The sequence below is a fragment of the Pararge aegeria genome, chromosome 9 (assembly GCF_905163445.1).
Source record: "Pararge aegeria chromosome 9, ilParAegt1.1, whole genome shotgun sequence".
Taxonomy (NCBI): Eukaryota; Metazoa; Arthropoda; class Insecta; order Lepidoptera; family Nymphalidae; genus Pararge; species Pararge aegeria.
The window spans coordinates 2,361,801-2,382,005 of NC_053188.1; the positions used below are offsets into that span (position 1 = coordinate 2,361,801).

Sequence of the window (20,205 nt, forward strand, 5' to 3'; positions counted from 1 at the left end):
CAGCCTTCGTCTCAGAAAGCGGGGTCACTGCCCACTGCTACTAATTCTCTCTCCTATTGATAAGTGAGGAAGAGTCTCTTAGGAGACATTGCACTTTAGACTTCTCCTAACACGTTGAGTCAATGCGACTAGGCGTTTTTAAATGATTATTATCATGATTTAGATTTTTGACACTTAGTAACCGGGACAACGGATGGTTTAGTTCTTTAATTTTTTTTACTTTGCAGCAAACGATGACTAATAAGTCAGAGCACACCGATACGGACTCCGAAGAAGGATCCGTGAGGTCTCGTCGCGCGAACCGGCTGAGCGCAATCGTATGCCCCACCGTTTGTGCACTGGTCCTCATCTGCGTTTTCGCGGTTTTATTCCTGGGCCCGAAGATGGCCTATGACCAGTATGACGCTTTTTGCAACCGTCGATTCGATATCACTAAGCTATATATTTTTTCTAATATTACTCTGAAATCGAATTCAAAAAATTAAATACCTATTAACATTCTCTTTTATTATCTTCAACTGTTTATAATTAATATATAGTTCAAAATAACTAAAAAAACACGCTTGGTATAAAAGACCACACAAATTTTTTCGTGTTAGTATAGTTTATTTACAAAAAAAACATTCACATCATTCCTGTTTTATCAACTAAAAATAAAAAAAATTTAAATTAAAAAAATCTCATTTTTTTCTCTTATTCATTTGAAATATTCTTATCAAATTATTATACTGTATTGTTATCGGTCCTCTATAATATATCTACAAAGTTTAAAGGAAATCAAACCATTTGAAGAGGGTTAAAATTAGGTCCTAAGGTCCAAGGTTACAAACATACAAACAAACTTACAGGTGAAGCCCAAATAAAGCGTGTAAAAACTAGCATAACTTTCAAGATTCAACCCCAGGTGTAGATGCATTGAAATTTACTAAAAGAATGAACTATGTTAATAAAAATGGTCTCTTTTTTTATTGTTATCAACGCCATCTTGACGCTATGTTGTAAACTAGGTTATTATGAAAACTGACTGTAACGCCATCTTAGGGGTCTGTCTTGAACTGGATGATACTAAACTCGGTTTAGGGTCTAAATTACAGGCTATGTGAATAATTTCGTTCTACAATATAGATGGCGCTAAAAACCGCAGGAAAATTATTAGTTTTAATTGGAACAGTATTAGTATCATAATTTGTTTTTCTCCGTTTTTAACACATTTTTTCTATAAAATTGAATTGAATTTTATTTGTCATTTAGTCTATGGTATTTACTTTAATATCTGTGCATCAATTTGACAACATCCGACGTCAAATAATAAACTGAAATTTCAAGGAAATTTTGGTGAAAATTCATGAAATGTCAATGTCAAATAAACAGCGGCCGCGAACGGGCAATCGCTCGCGTTTTTGAATATTTTCCCGATCAATTATTACTGGAAAAGTGCTTTTATACAACTAAAACTACCTCAGTGCTAGTGTAAGCTCCAGATTTCCTTCTCCATTCTTCTCCGTACCGTGAGTATATGTTATGTTTTTGTCAAGTTGTATGTTACATTCTTTATTGATTGTGTTGGAAGGAAGGCCAATGTCAAGCAGACGTGAGTACCGAGTTAAAATACATTTTGGGACTTCTATAAACTGCATTTTCTCTTTAGTATTCACTCATTTATGGTAGTTGGCAGGCCAACAAGAACAGTTGGTGAAATTCCGAGTGCTTAAATGATTAATTATTTTTTCTGTGAGTTAACATTGTCTGACATAAATAAAAGGTAGGTATGGCCATCTCACACGCCTCTCTTAGGGTTCAGAATTTTGATCCTCCACACTGCTCTAATGTGGGTTAGTGGGTTTAAGACTTTGTTAAGTTTGTAAAATCTGAGATTTTTTAATTATGTCAAATTGCTTATTTCCCATAATTTAGAGCTGCTAGCTTTATTATATCATCATCATCATATCAACCGATAGACGTCCACTGCTGGACATAGGTCTTTTGTAGGGAGTTCCAAATTCCAAGGTTCTGTGCCGCTTGGATCCAGCGGCTACCTGCATCGCGCTTAATGTTGTCTGCCCACCTTGTTGGGGGTCGACCAATGGCGAGCCTTATTATTTTTATATTTTTATTTCGAGCTTTATTATACAACATGTATATATTTTTTATTATGTGCCTTTCTTGTCGTAGTTTACTTTTATGTACAAGTGTTAATTGTGGGTTCACTTGCAATCTTACTTGCACACAGTAAGCACAGCTTACTGCTAAATAGTCTGCAACTGTCCTCAATAAATCAGTTACCTAATGCAAACATTGTTTCATTGGTACTTGTAGTTTCAAATACACAAACACAAACAGTTCAGCTTGATGCAATTAAGCACAGAGAGTACAGAAAGTAGATAATAGTGTGCACAAATTATATATCCATTCTTGATCTTTGAGCTTTAATCATTTGTTATCAGAAACCTGTTATTACTTAACTTTTGCTGATTGCACATTATTCTTGTTACCTTCTTTTAATTCCCTACTTCAAATGACTGCAAATATTGGGTGGTAAGTTTGGATATTTGAAAGAGAATTTAGCCGTTGTTAGTTAACTCATATGCAGTAGATTAACTTTTCTTTTTTTTTTCTCATTTCTTTTATAGCTGCAGTGCCTGATTAGGCAAAAGCAGGGCCCGTAGGAAATTCTTTAATCTGCTATAGGTTCTTAAGTATAAAGTAGTAAAAATACAATTCAATACTCAATACGTATCTTAAATATGTATAAACATATCTTAAAAATATATAAACTTATCTTGAATAGGTATTTGCTATCTATAGGTTACAATTTTGTGGGTAATTAATACTGTAGTCAATTACTATAGGCAATGTCTGTGTGCGTGTGCGTGTGCGTGTGCGTGTATGTCAGTCAGTCAGTCAGTCAGTCAGTCAGTCAGTCAGGCGGAGATGAGTGGTATTAAATATGCGGGGCCCCCTTTCGCCCGTAGCAAATAATGGATGGTAAAGGATATGTTGCTAGCAACATTGACTTGACCCTAGTCAGTTTATCGATGGTTGCCCAAGTTTAGATATTTGAAAGAGAATTTAGCATCTGTTAGTTGACTCATATGCATTTATATTTTTTTTTCTCTTTTTCGTCTTGACAGTAAGGTAGTTTTGTGAATAAATTAACTAAAAAAAAAACTATCATTATTTGTTCAGTCATAATAGCGAAGCTTATACTTGTGACATATCTTTATGGTAATGAGTAAGGCTTTAGTTTGGGGTTTCCTGCTTTACTGCGGAGTTCTGTTCCTTTGTCTCCAATAATATTCATCAGATCTACACAAAATTTATGTAATACATAAAAAATTAAATACAAATAAAAATTGCCTTTATAAACTGACTAATTAGCTATTCGTTACTTATACACTACAGAGTTTGCAAATCTATTATTTCAATTATGTGATACTTAATTTTAAAGAAATGTCATAAAACCTTATAACGCTTAGTCAGGATGTCCTTGGACATAGGCCTCCTCTAGAATTCTCCAGTGAGCTTTGTCCCTGGCTATTCTGCGCCATCCTTTTGGCAGGTCATTCTCCAATTTATGTAATACGAAACTAATAATACAACTAATCTAATGCGTAGAATATTTATCCTCACCAAAACACCTTAAATTGGAATAGAGTAGGTTGAAAGGACTGAGAGTAACACACACATTTGTAATAACGTATAAATCAGAGAACAACCAGTAATTAATAAAATCGGTTACTTATACGATGTTATGGTGTTAAATCGTCATAAGCTTTCATCCCCTGCTAGGAAGGAACTGGGGACTGAATATGGGGACAAAAAGTATTCTCTGTCCTACCTTGTAGTATGAACTTAAATCATGAGAAGTTTAATTTGAATTCATCAAGTAGTTTTGGCTTGATCGCGGCCAATATACAGACAGACAGACATATGTGAAATAACATTCAAAACCGTAATTTTTTTTTTAGATTCGATAGTGCCCTACAAATAAATTCCTAACTATCTTCAATGCACAAAATTTAACCTGCTTCTGTTTTATTGTAAGTATTGTGAATTTCGAAGTAAGTAAACTATGAGCAACAACGGGTTATAAGAAAGCTAGGGTAGTTGCTAGTTTATAATACTTTACAGATCCAATGCATTAAGGGTAAGGAAGTTGTCTCAACAGTCCAACATCTTGATCAAAACTCGTATTGTGGGCGCTGGGCAGTGACCGTTTAATGAAACATTTCGTTTGCATGCATCAACGAATATTTAAAATTACGTTATCTTAAATACCTAAAGACTAGTTCACTAAGCTCAGAACAATAATATGAACCCATGACCTGTGGCCCAAGTCAGATATTATAATCATGTCTCATTGGTCGATCAATGGCATTGTAATACTCATTTTAAAATATAAGAACCTGTAAATTTGAAATGTAGACTGTTTTTTGTTGCGAGAAGCATTGTTTTCGCCGTAATCTTCGCGCTTAGTAGAAAGAAGAGTTCAGGAATGGTTTAACACTGCTTTAAACAACGGATTGAAAGCAAATGTGAAATCATTTTTGGGTTACGACAAGTAACCGAAATAAAAAAAAATAATAACCCAAAGCCTATGTGTTATTCCGATGTAAGTATAACCTTTAGTATACTGTAAAGTTTAAACAAAATCCGTTTAGTAGTTTCCATATTAAACATACAAACTTTCGCATTTATAATATTAGTAGGATAGGATAGGATAGGATATTAGTAGGACAGGATAGAATAGGATATTAGTAAAATACGATTAGTACGATGAAGACATATATGTGGTGTTCTTAATCCCAAACACAGTCGCGTCACTCCTCAGCATTTTGCTGCTAAATATTTGCGAGCAATTAAAGTGTCAAAATTGAATAATATAAAAACAAAACGTCTTAAACATTAACAAGAGGTTAAGTAATGGAATTCTAATCTTTAACTCGTAAATACGTCCGTGACCACAAAATGTTACGTCCTAATCCTAGCCCATCTTGAATCTTAAACCAAAATTGACCAAACTTAATTTTGTCCAATTTGGCATTGCTTCTTATAATATGCTCTTCCTACGTATGTTGTTATATATAAATTCATAATCCGAACCGAAGGATCCACTATCTGGATATAGGTATTTTGCGGGGATTTCCACAAGACTCTGAGTCACTCCTCTGTGTACTGCGTTTACCAACCCGTCTGCCAAGCTTGGTGATTATGGGCAAACGTGAAACGCTCCCTTTGGGAGAGTTATTTAGTCCAGCAGTGGACTTGTATAGGCTATTGATGTATCAAGTGACTACCTGCAACTGGTTTTAAGTCTTGAGTGAACGTTGTGAGGGCACCTTGGTAATACAACGTCCACCCATTCTCCGAGCCCACCTCACTGCCTCTTCAGCAACTCGTTGAGCTATATCGGTCCTATACCTCTGGAATTTCTACGCATCTTCTCATTACAGATTTGATCACGCAGGTACCTACCAAATTGTACTCTCTTGCTATGTATTTTTGTCTCTGTAACCACTTTTTTCTTTGGTGTACAATAAAAGTGTGTTCATTAATTCATACCTATACTCCGAGCATCTCGGCTCGTCTCGGTGGAATCTGCTTTTCGAGCCGGTGGTAGAGTCACTACAAACAGACTGACTTGACGTTTCAATAGTGCTTTTAAATTGGGCCTCATCATCATCATCATCATCATCACCTCATTCAATTGACGTCCACTGCTGGACATAGGTCTATTATAGGGAGTTACTCCGTCCATGTGTAAGTGGGAGGCTAGTACCAGTCAGCCTCCCAAAATGCTAACCTCACCTGCACGTGGTGCACCCTGCCGTCTAACCGACGAGGCTCTGGCGACCGACAAGTGGCGGTATAACCACTTCGAATTGGCTAGGCTGAATAAATGGCACAGACCGGTGTCGGGCAGCAGCTACGCCGGTACGATCAGTGTAGCCCTGCGAAGACCAACCCACCTGCCCAGCGTGGTCATTACCGGGCAAATCTTTGTATAGATGGAAATTGGGCTACTTGAAAAAAATTAACTTTGATTTTGTTTTTTTTTTTATTTAAATTTTGCATAGCTGTTTAGCGACTCTTAGCATTCTTATAAGGCTTATCTCGAGCCTTATAAGTCATATGTGCGAGATCCGGTATAAGAAATGTATACCATGATGTGGTATTTATAAGTAACTAATAAGAAATATAATTGATAGATTATAAACGCATTGGCGCAATTTGCAGCGATCCTGCTTTCTGAGTCTAAGGCCGTGGGTTCGATTCCCACAACTGGAAAATGTTCGTGTGATGAGCATGAATGTTTTTCAGTGTCTGGGTGTTTATATGTATATTCTAAGTATTTATGTATATTATTTATTAAAATATTCAACAGTCGTCTTAGTACCCATAACACAAGCTACGCTTACTTTGGGGCTAGATGGCGATCTGTGTATTGTCGTAATAATTTAAAAAAAAAAAAAAATATGAACAAAAGCACTGCTTACCCAAATTATTTTACAAAACTCGTATTGCAGGGGAATTTTTTCATATTGTACCATCTTCCTGCTTTGTGCGTTCCCTGGTCGAAGACTCAGTTCACGCCACTGCATATAGCGAAAAGGGAAAGTATTACATAATATTTTTTTAAATAAAATGTATGAAATTTACTTCTCTCATAAATTATTAAAAAAAAATCGTACACCAGTTGACAGAACATACCCTGCAGAGTTGAAAACGTAAAGGTTGCCTGGTTACCCCAGTGCCCAACTGTGGGGTTGCCATGTATAAGCAGGTGGGCACTTAAATATTATCGAAATACTCTCATAAGCTATTTGATAGTATGTTAACATATAACTCATCTCTCAAGCTTATTTTATTTTGTATCTTACTGTATTAGGTTGCTTTATTAAAAACTTGATCCAATAATGGTTGCCTAGATTTTAGGTGAAAATCTTAAACAAGAGTAAGAGGCAAGAGAGACTGCGTTGCGCTAAATACACGTATTTTTGTAAAAGCATGTTTTTTTCAATATTAAAGCGGGATTTACTTCAAACCGAAGCATTTTGGACTTTTCTTTAAATTACAAAGCAACTGTCACATGAACACGCTAAATATATTAAAGTATATTACGAAACGTGATAGCTCAGTGGCTAGGACTTCGAATCCCAGCACGCACCTTTAACGTTATGCTTTAAGTAATTGATATATCTCTTGTTACAATGGAAAACAACTTAATGACACCTGCATGCCTGAGAGTTCTCCATAATGTTCTCAAAGGCGTATGAAGTTCATCAATTCAAAAAATTCTAAATTCAAAATTCAAAATTCATTTATTTCAAGTAGGCCTAATACAAGCACTTTTGAAACGTCAAGTCTGTCCGTGTGTAGTGACTCTACCACCGGTTCGGAAGGCAGATTCTACCGAGAAGAAGCCGGCAAGAAACTCAGCAGTTGCTCTTTTCCAACATCAAAAATTTACATTTTATATTTTAACATTCATTTTTCTATCTTGTGAGAGATGAAAGCGGAGCCGGATGCTTCCAAGCAACCTTGTCATTAAGAAACTCATCAATTGTATAATAACCTCGCTGTAATAAATGTGTTTTAACACATTCTTTAAACTTATGGATTGGTAGGTCCAAAATTACCTTAGGAATCATATTATAAAAGCGTATACTCAATCCCACAAATGACTTCTGCACCTTTCGCAGACGATATGCAGATGTCACTAATTTATGACCATTTCTTGTAAGTCGACTGTTTATATCCACTTTTTGTTTATAAAGACTAATATGTTGTCTTACAAATACTATATTGTTATAAATGTATTGTGAGGCTACCGTAAGTATACCAATTTCTTTAAATTTTTCACGGAGGGATTCACGTGATTTAAGTTTATATATTGACCGTACAGCTCTTTTCTGCAATATGAATATAGTTTCAATATCAGCAGCTTTGCCCCATAATAAGATCCCGTAAGACATCACACTATGAAAGTACGCGAAGTAAACAAGTCAATCCGCACTGGACCAGCGTGGTGGCCCCTTCTCATTGTGGAAACAGACCCGTGCCCTGTAGAGGGTCGGTAATGGGTTGATATGAATGACTGAAGTGTTCCTCGCTCCAGAGACGGGCGATAATAACTGGCGAAACATGGTGTTTTAGTAGCAGCATTATCAAAGTTTTTATTTTTTATGCACATAAAATCTTTAATTTATTAAGTGACTGAAAACAATAAAAACAATTACATCGACAATTAGTAATATATGCCAAATAGTGTCATTGAACCAATAGGATTGTAAAGTCAGCTGCGAACCTGCTATGCGTGCACCGGGAGTTTTCATCTTACTCAGTTGAGGTCGAGGATAAGAAATCTCTCTTTGTGTGAAAGTGGTGCGGGCCAAGCGAAAGATCGGTCACTCTCAAACTTTTTTCTTTTCTGAAACTCCATAATCTGTATAACTTCCTTCCCCCGGATATTCCCTGTCCCGTTAATGTTGACCGTTTGTAAAAATGGAATGTATATCCAATATAATAAATTCTGTTAAAGAAAATTCAGAAAGTCATACTTTCTGAATTTGAAGAAAAGAAGAAAATTGTTAAGTTTAAAGACGAGCGCTTGACTGCAATCACACCTGATGGTAAGCGATGATGCAACCTAAGGTGGAGCGCGCTTGCCTAGAAGATGACTATTCACTCTTGATTTGAAGGTACTCATGTTGTAGATACTGGGGAAAATTGAAGCTGGAAGGGCATTCCAGATCCGGAGCGGTGCGGATCAGAAACGAAGATATTTTTTTCACTCCTGCCTGGGTTCGAAACCGGGACCTCCCACCATTGTGCTCAGCACTGCTTCAAGGATGACATCACTACTAGTAGGTTAACTTTACATTAAGATGTTATTTCAAGCGAAAGTGCACGCTCTGACATATCGAAAACTCATAGCACCTGAATGAAATCTATAAATAGCACTTCGAAAAGGACTCACTATGACCCAGTTTCCTGGAATGCGTCGCTGACGTCAGGCGTGACGTCACGGGTGGCACAGTGACCCAATTGCCGGAAGCGGGCTCCATTCAGCCCCGGCGAACCACCCCGGGGCTATTTTTAGATCCACAACTTCATTCATTGCAGATGCAGCCATGGGGTTGCGCTCCGTTTCATTTCCATTGAAACTTTGATTAATATTAATTTAGTATGCCTGCCAAGCGGTTACTTCCTTATTAGGTACTTCACGTCCAGTCTTGATCACTTGTGGGAATCAGCCAAGCCGGTGCCACATTTTATGAGATGCCCGAGACTCTTCGCAGTCCAAAATTACAGCTCGGTCTTTAGGTGCCATCTTATAAAATTGGGTTCTCAAAACGTAAGCAACCAGCAAACTGTAATTCTCCGAAATGTGGCTTTACAGAATGATGCTAAAAATCACCTGGAACCGCGACAACCAAAAATACAAAAGAACTAGGGAGTTCTTTATTTTCTAGTAGGTACAATGATCGCAAGAGAACTCTTGTCGATCATTGTGCGAAGGAAACTTTTATCTTTGGACACATGCAAATATGAGTTCAATTTGTTTCCAAGGATTAGGAATGGGATAGAAAAGTACTTCGCAAGTTTTCCCCTTCTCGCGACTCGGCTGACGTTAAAAGTGCACTGTGTGATTAACTCCAATATTAGGTAAAATAAATAAATAAATAATCAATAAATATACTATGACAATACACACATCGCCATCTAACCCCAAAGTAAGCGTAGTCTGTGTTATGGGTACTAAGATGACTGATGAATATTTTTAGTCTTTATGAATAATATACATAAATGCTTATACAGATAAACACACTGGAAAACATTCATGTTCCTCGCACAAACATTTTCCAGTTGTGGGAAACGAACCCACAGCCTTAGACTCAGAAAGTGGGGTCGTCCCACTGCGCCAATCGGCCGTCAAATATTAGATATAAGTGCCCCTATCAGTTTTATATTTCAAGAGTTACTCACTTGGTCGGTGTGTATCCCGAACTAAACCTATTAAAAGGAAGTAAAACTAACTTTAAATTACGAAACAAGGGGTATAAGATCCATTTTACTCTGACGTTACCGAGTATGAATGAATGAATGAATGAATGAATGAATGTATGTATGTATGAATGAAAATAACTTTTATTGTACACTATAAAATTCACAAAATTCCAAATATAATAGAGCGTTAAAGTAGAAGGTACAATTCGGTATCATAAGCCGAAACCGACCTTCGATTAGGCCATATTATCTTGTACTACAGGGTACTATTCCGCACCTAACACTGTTAAGTAGGTACTGAAAGTACTTGAGTCAGCGTGTACCTATATAGTACCTATTTATTATGTCCACGTTGAAGCTCGATAACGCATTTCCTCGTGTTTCCCTTATCTCTGTTAAAATAACCGCTTGACGCAAGCCATGCCTATTTACACTGTTCAACTCCTGGTTGGCCTGTCTCTAAGGTCTACTTCAATCCACTCTATCGAGCAATAAAATTATAGGTAGGTGGTAGAGTCACTACCAACAGACTGAATAACGTTTCAGACGTGCTTGTATAAATAAATAAATAAAAATACTACGACAATACACACATCGCCACCTAGCCCCAAAGTAAGCGTAGCTCGTGTTATGGGTAGTAAGATAGCTGATGAATATTTTTATGAATAATATATATAAATACTTATAATATTCAGATAAACACCCAGACAATGAAAAACATTGTTGAATGTTCATCACAAAAACATTTTCCACTTGTATGAATCGAACCGACGGCCTTGGACTCAGAAAGCAGGGTCGCTGCCCACTGCGCCAGTCGATCGACATTATTTTATAGTAGGTCTACTTGAAATACCTAATTTAATTTTTAATAATTTACTTATTTAGGTAAATGGAGCCGTAATTATATTAGAATACAGTACAGTTTTTATATACGCCTTTTGTATACTGCTTCTGTCTGTGTTTTTTTTATTTATTCTTCTTCTGTTTTTTTACTTGTAGTGTGTAAATAAAGAGTATAAATAAATAAATAAAGCTAAAAGCCTAGGCTTGTTTATCCCTACTTCCCTATCCCTACTTAATAAATGTCAATGTTAGTTTGTTTGTTACGCTTTTACGCAAAAACTACTAAACCGATGCTCATGAAACTTTGTACACATATTCTTGGAAGTGTTAGAAGTAATATGTAATACTTTACTACTTAGTAATACTTTATATCCCGACATTAAGCTCTGTTCCTTTGGGAGAGGGGATGAAAGTGTTTGACGATTTTACACCATAACTCCGAAAAATTATAACCGATTTAAATAATTATTTTTGTACTATAGATGTTATAATATGTGTTTAATTTGCCCAAACTTTGTGTGGATCTGAATGTGGTTGGAGATAGAGGACAGAAATCCTCAGCTGACAGCAGCAAATTACGCATTTAAGGCTTAGCGATACTGAATACTTTAATTATTTTTAGAACAACAACAAAATTGAATGCCACATCAAAATAAAATCAAAAGTCGAGGGCACCAGCGAGTACACTATAACGGCATCATATTGGACGCTAAATCACTAGGCAGCACGCTTTTGCAGGTGACTATAATTCAGAGATTAAAAATTACCAAATGACCCCTGCCGGAGATCGAACTTGGAACCACCACTTGTTAAAGAACACAGCGCTCATTTCATTTTATTTAATTAAAAATATTAATAATGTATAAAATATTTGCAATAAAATCTTAAGTCTGAAACAATGACGGTTTCCTTATTTTCTAGGATGGGGCATTCTTTACACCTGAATTTGTAACGACGCGAAGTAAGTTATTTTAAGGTTTTCAATAATTCAGTCTCATATCCCATTGACCTAAGTATAGTAGGGGAGCCCACGATGCTAAATGGGGATTTCTCGAGCGTCGTAGAGACCTATTGGGATGCAAAGCTTAGATGATAAGAAGAAAAAAATCTTAATATATATAAATCTCCTGTCACGATGTTTGTCCGCGATGGACTCCTAAACTACTTTAAACCGATACTGAACCGATTTTAAATTAAATTGGCACACCGTGAGCAGTCTGGTCCAACTTAAGAGATAGGATAGCTTAGATCTTTAATTATAGTCGCAATTTTATTTTATTGCAAATTATTTGTCTATAATTAATTGACAGTCACATGTTATATATATATATATATATATATATATATATATATACTACTATACTCATTTAAGGCTTAGTGATACTGAATACTTTAAAAACAAAATCAAACGCAGACGAAGTTGCGGGCAATAGCTAGTGTTATATAGATTTTTAAATAGGTAAAAAAAAACTGTTACATGGACATCCCCGAGCGCGTCAGATATTGATATAGCCCTGCTGAGAATGCTCCGGAGGTGGAGTGAAATGTGAGTAGATTAGGTAGCTACATTTTGAAAGATCTTTGAGAAAATTTGCAACGTACATATGTTCCTGGTTTTAGCGGATTAAAGAAAATCAAACTTACCGTTCATTGTATCCTTTTCATGGACTACGCCTGCTTCTAACAAATATTTTTAATTTTTTTTAGTTAATAGATTAAGTTACTAGCGGTCCCTCGCGATTACGTCCAAGTTTTAGTCAACCTTAAAAGAAAGATACACATGCTGTCGCGGACTTTTTTTTAGAACTTTTAAAGGGGAACAACTCTGTAATTTATTATTTTATCGCAACTTTTACCGTTTACGCATCGCAGGCAGCGGAAGCTCTCAAAAGGAAAAAAAAAACCGTTTTTGAAATAATCTTCATTGGATTCTGCTATTGGTCTTAGCATGATAATATATAACCTTTAGCCTGCCTCTCAGAAATAATTTTTCAATACGTACTAGTAGTTCTTGAGATCATCGCGTTCAAGTTTTGACGACCTACCTGGTGCAAATTTAAGTAAGGTCCCGGGTTCGATTCCCGGCGGGGCCAAATTGGGAATTTATAATTTAGAATTTTCTCTGGTCTGGTCTGGTGGTAGTTTTTGGCCGTGGCTAGTTACCACCCTACCGACAAAGACGTGCCGCTAAGCGATTTAGTGTTCTGGTGCGATGTCGCGTACTAACCGTTTAAGGGTATGACTACCAAAATCCCTAACAGGTTAGCCCGCTACCATCTTAGACGGCATCATCACTTGCAGTCAAGGACTAACTTGTATAAAAAAAGTAAATAAACAGACCAACTCTTTCGCTTAGTAGTAGTAGTTAGTAGTAGTGTCACAGTAAAGGTATACCTTTACTGTGACACTACACACCTATATTAGATATGATTTTAAGATTTTCTGTTGCGATCCTAAGATTTTGTTATTGAGATTGTAATATGGAACGAAATTTTCGTGAAATGCAATTTGCGGGATTGAAAGATTTATTGTTATTACTAATCATTCAAATCCTGAATTACGAATAGCTCCTCTTCATCTCTCTCTGGACGTTCCTTCATCACTGAATATCCTGGTGAGATCTCAACTTCGAGTGGGTAAACTGTCTCCATCAGCTTCTGTTGAAGGCGATTTTGGCGATTTTATAAAAGCGGCACGAATTTGACTCTTTCAACTGTTGCTTTCTGTGCTGCAGATGATATAAAATTATGAAAATCTCCAGTACGAGCTATAAATATTTGAGGATAGGCTTTTTATAGCTCTTACAAAGCCTATCCTTAAGTTTTTTATAATTCGTACTGGAGATTTTCTTCATTTTATGTCATCTGAATATACCCTCTGCATACCTTCTATGCACGCCACTGCCCGTAACTAGATTTTTTTCCAGGCTACCGTTTTCCTCTTTATATGGAACTAAAAAATGCAGAAAAAACATTATGTAGTAGACATAATTTTTTTTATCACCTACACTAACTAACAAACCTTTAATTTGTGCATCCGCTTCAAAGGGCACGAAGGTCGATTGCTCCGTTCGAGCTTTCACGTTTCCCTACATTCTCATGCATATACTAGTGTAACCTACACATCCGTAATTCAATTAGTGTAGGTACAATGTGTGACACGGAAAGTAATTAAAATTTTACAGTAGAGATGAAAAAAAAATATTTCGATGTTCAATTTGTATGATGCTTTTAATTAATTATACTGGTATGTTTTGCAGATACATTTTTAGCTGTTATGAACACACCTGTGTGTGTGTGTGTGTGGGGGGGTGGGGGGGTAAAATGTCACCGCATTTGTACAGTAACCCTACTTTCTGAGGTAGTTCGTATCTCATGAATAAATAGCAATCTTAGTATAAATAAATAATTAGCTGCTAGGTGCGACTTCGTCCTCATTTTTTTTTTTTGCATTTTTTTTAAATTGTTATTTTCCAGAGATAAAAATAATCCCAATACCAGTTTCCTGGATGTCGGCTTTATGTAAAATTTCGCCGAGATTGGCTTAGGTATCAAAAGTTTTATTTGCAAATATAGTTTAAACGTAAATAAAAGTCAAGCACTTTTTACCCGACTACGGTAGGGTGTTAACAGTCTATGTTGTAGGTATGTATGTATGTATATGTGTTCCACATTATTGATTATCATCATCATCATATCAACCCATTACCGGCCCACTACAGGGCACGGGTCTCCTCCCACAATGAGAAGGGGTTAAGGCCGTAGTCCACCACGCAGGCCCAGTGTGGATTGGTGGACTCCACATATGTTAGAGGTGCGTGCTGGAATTCGAACTCGGCCCCCGAATGTGAAGGCGAGCTCCTACCCACTGCGCTATCACCGCTTCTTATTCACCGCATTATTCTCTATGTGATGCTGCTTAATATAATTTCTAATTTTCTGAGAATAGTCTTTACTTGTGTAGGAAGGTTGCATTGCAAACTAGCCAAAGAGATACATATACGACACGGCGGCGTGGGCAAACCCTACAGGCTTATTGAATAACTGGATATTTCGATACGAACATCCCACATACGATTATAGTCACTATGACAATAAAATCAAAATACATTCTCCCGTAACCCACCTTTGGAAGTAATTTGAATTCTTGTTACTGATCATCATCAGATCACTAAGGTATAACTTGTACCTACGTTCAGTAGCTATCCAACCGCAGTGCAGTGCGGACGTGTCGATCGTACGCGCAACGGAATACTTAAATAGTTATTTTTTTCGTGTGTACACAATATTGTGTGTGAGTGATACGTTTAAGGTTAAAGTTTCACCATACAAGGCAATATACTCTGTCACACTGGATTTCATATTTGATGGTGAATATTTTTTTATCATTTTCTTTGTCTGTTATACGAATGTCACATTTGATTTAACTAATGACTGTGTATAGTTTATTTTTTAATGGTATTACTAAGGACATTTGAAATATTATTTTATATGTAGTTTTTCTATCCAGACACAAGTTGGCTATCCGACCTGATTGGAAAATGACGTAACAGGCTAGAGGTAACGCGTTAACCTGTAATGAGTATGGAAGTTTATTGAACCCATATCTCTAATAGGTTCCTGTACATTATTGTACTTGAATGCTTGGCAGTGCGGTTGAACCGGTAGTGTGGAACCCAGCGGCGACCGACGGGCAACTAAAATCCTAGTTTATATGTATTGAGGATTTGTAGTTTGCAGACATTTAACTATTAAACTAGCTTTCTTCTCTGATTAAGGATAGTGCTTAAAGTCATCACCATCCTCTGAATGTTGGTGTCTCACTGCTGGGGACATATTTATTTTTTATTCCATTACAGCCCTTGACTGCAGTCTCACCTGGTGGTAAGTGATGATGCAGTCTAAGATGGTAGCGGGCTAACCTGTTAGGGAGTGTAGCAGTCATACCCCTAATCGGTTTCTACGCGACATCGCACCGGAACACTAAATCGCTTAGCGGCACGTCTTTGTCGGTAGCGTGGTCCCACCAGACTAGACCAGAGAAAATTCAGAAATTATAAATCCCCAAATTACCCCTTCCGGGAATCGAACCCGGGACCTCCTTCTTAAATTCACAGCCGTCACCGTCGCGCCAGGGAGGTCGTCAAAATATAGAGCTTAAACCCACTATGCAGCGCTTACTCATGCGGTGTTACAGATATGTTAATTACTCACATAATATATCCTCCCTGCCCCCTCCCTCCCTGTTCACATATATAACATTAATGTGTATAAACACGGAGCCGTTGGACCCTGGCGGCACAAGACCGCCGTATTTGGAACTCTCTACAAAAGACCTATGTCCTGCAGTGGACGTCCATTGGTTGACATGATTATGATGTTAACTATAACAGTATAAGTGTCGGGAGTTTTCATGCTCCCCGATGCACGCCGGGTTCAAAGTAAATTTCTAATATTCTTAAATAATTCATGTTTTGTAGGCAACACATAAAAATAACGAAATAAGTTGAGTAAAGTAACGAGTAACTCTAAAAGGATACCTATTCAAATTATGATTAATTTAACATGAGATTATGTAGTTAAACTAGCGTACCCAGCCCGCTTCGCCGGGCTAGATTTTGCTTAATTTTATTTAAACAATAAACTTACATCATTAAATTTTTAATTTAAGTCTCATAATATATTAAATATTTATTTCTATCCGTATTCATTCTCTTCCGTTCTCCTCTCGAGCGGGTGAAGATCATTATTTACACCCATGTACACCCAATCAGTAATTTGGTCATTATTAAATAAATAAATAAATTATTATCCGGCCCACTACAAGGCACGGGTCTCCAATCAGATTGAGAGAGTTAAGGCCGTAGTCCATAACGCTGGCCAACTGAGGATTGGTAGACTTCGCACGCCTTTACAATTTTAAAGAGAACTCTGGTACCTTCTACTCTTCCTTAAACCACAAGACGTTCAATGGGCTCGTCTTTACGCCTGGAAACGCCTATTCATGCCTTTTGGGGTAAAACTGACTACTTCTAGTAGTAGTTAGGAACAAATCGACTCAATAGAAATGAAACAATTCCGCTATTATTTATAAATATCATCATCATATCAAATTATCACCCCATTACCCGCCCACTACTGGGCAAGGGTCTCCTCCCACAATGAGAAGGTCGCTGGTCCAGTGCGGATTGGTGGACTTCACACGCCTTTGTGAACATTATAAGGGTATAGGCCGTAGTCCACTACGCTGGTCCAGAGCGGATTGGTGGACTCCACACGCCTTTGGGAACATTAGAAGGCTACAGGCCGTAGTCCACCACGCTGGTCCAGAGCGGATTGGTGAACTCCACACGCCTTTGTGAACGTTATGGAGAACTCTCGGGCATGCATGTTTCCTCACGATGTTTTGCTTCGCCGTTGAACAAAGTGATATTTAATTGCTTGAAACTCACAAACTTAGAGAAGTTAGCGGTGCGGGGGTTGATATGATGATGAGGAATGCGATAAAACCTTTAACTCAGGTCGGAAGTGCTCTGTTATGACCTTACAAAAGTCCGCGTTACAAAACCCTCCACTGAATTCAACAGACAACAAAGCGGTAAAAAGCCTCGCTGTCCAATATAACAATAACGTCCAATAATGTTTGCACTGGCTGGATAAAGTTAATAATGTATCGAAGACTGGCGACCCGCCCCGGCTTCGCGCGGTAAATTTGCATTGTAGATAAGTAGGTACTAATTTGGGGCAGTTATTATTAATAACACTCCGTAGTCCATTATTTTAATCTACCTCGTAAAATTTAGCTCTCGTTTGCAATGTAAGCGCATCAAAAGACGTTTGTAACGACAATCACATTACAAATCTTTGAATTTCTGGACTTTCCTCTTTTACAATATGCATGTAATTGCATAGAAATATTGCTCTTGGATCACTCTATTTATTACTAAAAACTGCATTTAAATCTTTCGAGTAGTTTAAAAGATCTATACGTACTAGGGGCGGGACTTTGTTTTATTGGTGGAAAGATAAGCAAGTGCGAGATAGGGCATAGACCGTTGTGTATTTTCCACCTCGTTGGTCTAGTGGTTAGCATGTTCACCTCCTGGGTCGAATCCCGGGTCGGGCCAAAAATTTTTATCTATATGATTTTTTTTTAAGAATTATCCGTACCAATCCGGCGTTAAAAAATTGGCAATGTCTGCCTCCGTGCCTCGAAGAGGACTATCGCTTGTGATCCTTATAACTAACTTTTTAAGTGGTCGGGGAGGGTGGCAAACCGCAATAGAGCAGCGTGGTGGTAGAAACCCGGAGTAAGGAAATTAGCGATGTCAACCACCATACCACGGAGGACATGTTAAACCGCGTGCTACAAAAAACACGTTAAGCCGTCGGTTTCGTTTATTATCAGTAACTGATGATAATAGTAGTTAAAGCCCACCAACCCGCATTAAAGCAGTGTGGTGGGTCTATGCTCTAAATCCGTATCTCCTGAGTCCTATGAGAGAGTACGTCTGTGCCCATCGGTGGGATGTTAGTAGGGTTCGGAATGATGATAATGTTGATGATGTTTTAGAAGGGTTGACAGTCTCTTGTACATATAAAATCAGCTCTCCTAAAAAGTAGAGTCTTAAATTTTACCCCAACGTTTTAGTGATTGAGGCAGCCTTTAACAAACTGAAGTGTTATTAACGTATTTTACTATTTGTATGGTGGACTTTTAAGTTATTTTACCAAATCATGTAACACGTTATCGCTTGTTATTGACGACAGGTTGACGCCTGTATCTATGGAAGCTATAAGCTTATCATTTACGCAACCGATAAAACTTTTACAACGTTCGAAATATTGACTTCGATCCAGTAATGTCAGACAAATAAGTTTTCACTGAAGAACTGGGTAAGTAACTAACCAATTTACGTTAGTTCGCTGGTTAAAAAGGGCAGTCATCGCGACGTCTAAGAAAGCGTTAACAATGGCTGTTGGGCTAGCACGGGCAGAAGACAAAAATTATATCCCCCCCTCATTATACCCCCTGATTATACCCCCTGATTATATCCCCTGACATAGGATATAATCAACGTGTCCACCTGCAAAAGCACGGCAAGTTTACCCCATTTTATTTTTACACAAACATATTATTTGGGTATTATTTCCACTTGTGAGCCAGTGCCCTAAGAGTTGATAAAGCTGTGGGAGAAAATATTTTTTTAACCTTTCCCCGGAAATATATAATTGCCTCCTGCCCATGCTAGCCGTGCTGATGCAATATTACGTAAGGACAAAGTTATGTTCAATATTTTTAAATATTTAACAGATAAGTGAAAAACTAATGCGGCTGATTTCTTGCTTGCGGATCTCATTTGCACAATATTCGCACGCCCTATATAACTATTGTGCGAAAGATATAGCAAAATATTAGCCGCCTTTTATAAATCTACTAGCTTCTTCCCGCGACTTCGTCTGCGTGGTCTTTAGAATTGCGTCTAAAGTTTCACTCTTTAACAATTTTTATTCTAACCATGTAAACTTTTTGAGAGATCAGTATAGAAAGTACATGTCCTTTTCCATAGCATAGGTGCAATGCATATCAAATTTCAAAGCCGCCCGCGGCTTAGCTCGTAAACAATGTTTAAATCGGGATAGAAGGTAGCCTATGTTCTTGTCCTTGTCAAAGGACAAATGTATGCTAAATTCCATCTAAATCCGTTCAGCCGTTTTGGCCTGATTGAGTTACAACATCCACACTTTCACATTTATAATATTAGTCGGATTCTTGAATGGTGCAAGTTATACCTAATTTAATCGACGATTTTCAAGCAACCGTTACTAGAAACTTATATGTACATAGATTCGTATAGGTTCTCTTTAATACTGTATATATTTAATACTGTATACTGTATTTAATTTATAATACTGTAATACTGTAATACTGTATTTTATACGTAGGGTACGTTCTATCTCACTCTTTCATAAAACACATATTGGTTCATGCACGTTGCAGTGTAAACTCCAGAATAAAAATATAAAAACAAAATAACATTTTATACAGGGTGTGGGAGTATATTGGTAGCGTTCACTGAGGCGAAAACTTAAACTATCGGAGACTGGCGCTTTATAACAGGTGTAATAAAAATTTACTAAATAGTGGTTGCCCACGATCTTCGTCCGCGTTTTGGGACAAAGAGTCCCTTGGGAACCGTTTTTTTTCCTGAGATAAGAGTCTATGTTTACAACTAACTCTACGCCGAAAATCAACTCGATCGGTTGCATAGATAGGTCGTAAAGTAAGGAACAAACAGACACTTTCGCATTTATAATATTAGTGAGGATATAGGAGTAAGGCTATAAAAAA

At 37.3% G+C, this 20,205-nt stretch overlaps 1 protein-coding gene across 2 annotated transcripts in view; it reads left to right on the top strand.

Moving 5' to 3' along the window:
• The first annotated feature begins 1,377 nt into the window (after positions 1 to 1,377).
• LOC120626185 (protein GDAP2 homolog) overlaps positions 1,378 to 20,205 on the top strand; it is a 135,002-nt gene continuing 116,174 nt past the window's right edge. The window contains exon 1 of one of the 2 annotated variants that reach the window (XM_039893558.1): positions 1,378 to 1,508. The gene's annotated coding sequence lies outside the window, so the exon portion shown is untranslated. Of the gene's footprint in view, positions 1,509 to 14,953; positions 15,224 to 20,205 lie in introns of those variants that run through there. The other variant, XM_039893557.1, reaches the window with a different exon arrangement.